At 36.2% G+C, this 3,303-nt stretch overlaps 1 pseudogene; it reads right to left on the reverse strand.

The window, feature by feature from the left end:
• Positions 1–1,083, reverse strand: part of LOC148097251 (uncharacterized) — a 2,262-nt pseudogene extending 1,179 nt beyond the window's left edge.
• Between the last annotated feature and the right edge of the window lie 2,220 nt (positions 1,084–3,303).

A 3,303-nucleotide genomic window follows, 5' to 3' on the forward strand; every position in this document is an offset into this window, starting at 1 on the left:
TTAACGTCTACCTCACTGTCAACATCAATATATTCCATGAAATCAGTGTTATACTTTAGCAACCTATCAAGCACACAGCCCATGTGCTGAGCTTGGCTTTGACCTATGATGTCTGTGGCACTGCTGACAATAAGAATTTTTTTTTTTACAAATTTCTTTCTCATCTATAAAAGTGGTTACAAGGACTTTGACAGATTCTAAGTTGTCATATGTGTGCTGAAAAAATGAAACACATGACTAAATAAGTAAGATAGTTTGCATGGTCAAGTTGCTGTTGTTTGTTTTTTTATTAACACTGACTATTACTTCCTCAGAAGTTCTGCATAAAAAAGAAACTATATCAGAGCATGTTTCCAGCAATAAGCCTTAAAAAAGAATGTGCACATACTTTAGTTAATCATACTAGATGCAAAAACTGCTTTAACTGCTTGAAAAAATAATTATCTCTGTCAATATGAGGTATATTTCATGTTAAAGTTACTCAGTCTTTATTCCTATTCTGTGCTAGTAAACGAATGGTCGCGGTGATAACTACATTTGCTCTATTCAGAGCTAACGACAATATTGTCATTTTACACAACACTGCTACGGTTAGGTGCTGACTCTGCGTTGCTCATATACAACAAAATGCCTGTCGGAGCCGCTAGCCAACTACCACACTGGTTTTAAGAGCAATTTCTGAATACTCTAATACATAAATAAAGTAAATAGATAAATACATGAATAAAGTAATACATAAAAATACTACCAAAACACATTAACTCTAATGAAGTATGGCACGAAAGCCAAGAACTAATAATAAAATTAAGAGTAGGATATGTTAGCAAGACTGTTACATTAAGGTTAGCTAGGTATAGTTAAGAAGTAATTAACTTAAACTCAAAACTCCTACATAACTCCTATATTTTATATAAATTCACATTCTTCCAGAAACCCGGCATATTTTCAGTACATTAAGATAAACTGGTAAATGATACTTACTGTAAGGTCTGACAACATACTAGGCGACGTAACGTCCATCTTTGCCTCCTTTGTCTCAGTGGCGCGAAAGATAGCGCCCCCTTCCCGCCGCTGGTATGTCATGTTGCTGGGCAGATTTTGTTTCAATTTTCAGCATGTGTATTCTTACTCATTTAATTTCCTACTTTTGCTTCAATTGTATTCACATGTTACGGTCAAAATTAAGCCTGTTCTTTGTGGATACTTATGCTTATAGTATAGCCATGGCCATTAATTGGTATGCCACACATATTGAGAAATAAAAAATTAATCCTCTTTCAGAATTTTAGTACACCATACACAACTTGGTCCACATTACATTATAAAATGTTTTATTTGTTGAAAGTAATGAGGAAAGGATTATGGAAAACAAACAATAACTAAACATTTTATTTATTCAGTTAATATAGTTATAATACATTGTTAATCTACAATTTATTTCACTAAACACAGGGCTAGCATCAAATTACTGAGCTGCTAATTTTAGGTCCTGTTGTAAGATTCTGAAAATAACACACAAAATGTGTTAAACTGTGCAACACATCAAGTGTGTTAAGCGTTTTACACATTTTTTCAATGTTTACACATTTTCTTACACATGTTATGTTAAAATTCACACAAAATGTGTTAATAGTGTAACAACACATTTTTTGTGTCATTTTTTAACACATCGTTTCTAAGAGTGTAGTTTCTTCTTGTTTTTAAGTCCTTAAAAATCCTCCTTAATACCTTTCCTTGACCTTGCAATGTTTCCCACTGTGATGAAGAAAAAATGTTAAGGAGAAGGAGGTAAGAGGTCATTTTTGGACTATTCAAAGCGCGCTCTGACCACTCAGCTATCGTCTTTCCTGAGGAAATCTGACTGTTGGACCACACCCTGTAACCTTCTCTCTCTCTCCTCCCCAGTAGGTGGGAGTTTGTTTGTTTTGGTTTCTTTTTGCTTTTTGTTTTCCACAGACTATCATCGACACTCACACATTAGTGACACAGTCATCCCACATTTGGGATTAAATAGACTGTCTGTCTTCATTCAGGGAGGGAAAGTGTTTCCCTCCCTGAATGAAGACAGACAGTCTGTCTGACTGAAATGCCTCTTTAACTGATCAACCTGGATCATTTAGCATTCATTATGATGACACACAGTGTACTCACAGCAGAGGTCGCCGATCCTCTGAAGTTGTTCTGTCGTCTGCCTCTTGGTCTCTGAGAGGAAACAACTCCAACCCCAAACGGTCTGATATCTGCGGCTTTAAACTCTGCTGCCCCCTTGTAGCACCAACACACTGCAGCTGCTGCTACTGATCATGACAGACAACATTCAAGTAATATTAACAAGCACATTAATTAAACATTACTGAACAGATTGGTGCACAAAGAGAAAAAAAAACATATTGAAATTCAACTTTCATCTTCAGGAAATGTTTTTTTAACACTCACAGTTTCACATCTATAAATCTGACCATAAATCTGTCAGAGGATGTCAGATAAGACCGTAGACCTGAAGAAGCCAGGAACGTTCTTCTAGACATCAGCAGGAACCTCGGTGAGAAGGTGACAACTGTTGTGTGTGTTGTGTGATTCTTTAGAAATGGAAGAAATATCAAACGACCATCAGTCGCTCTCGGTCTGGAGCTCCATGCTTGCCTCATGGGATGATGGTGATCATCAGAAACGTGGTTGTGATGGACAAACCCATGGCCACACTCTGAAGTCGTTGCCAAACAAAATGTGGTGGCCAGGGTTTGAAAGCATTAAATGCAACAGGGATAATTGGACTGCACCACCACTTCCTGCTGAAGGGGGGGAATGTGTGTTTTCTTTAATGTAAAAACAAAGTAGTTGCCCTTAATTAAATATTTGAGTTTAGGGTTTAATGTTTTTGATTTTCTTCTTTGGTGTTTAGTTTATTATCAAACCAGACTGTACTGCATTGTTTTTTGTTTACAGTTGTGTTTTGTTTAGTTACCCCTCATGTGTCATAGTGGTCTGATCAGCCATTAGATAAATCCTTGTGTGTCATTTCATGTTTAGGTCAGTTATGTTTGTTTGGGCAGTCAGTTGGTTTGTTAAGTTGCGGTTTTACATGAGTTGAGTTTTGTTTCTTTTACCTATTTTATGAGCTCAACATTTATTACTTTTGTAAATATAATTTTTGGTTTAACCCTCTCAGGCTCAAATTAAGATTTTGTTGCTAATGCACAAAAGAATACCTGCAGTGGTACTTCTGAGTAAAAAAACCTCATAAAATATGTATGTGGGGTAATCAGGTTTTTAGTTTTTACTTGTTGCAAATCTGCAACGCCT

Source organism: Neolamprologus brichardi, chromosome 18 (assembly GCF_056152115.1).
Source record: "Neolamprologus brichardi isolate AB-2024 chromosome 18, ASM5615211v1, whole genome shotgun sequence".
Taxonomy (NCBI): Eukaryota; Metazoa; Chordata; class Actinopteri; order Cichliformes; family Cichlidae; genus Neolamprologus; species Neolamprologus brichardi.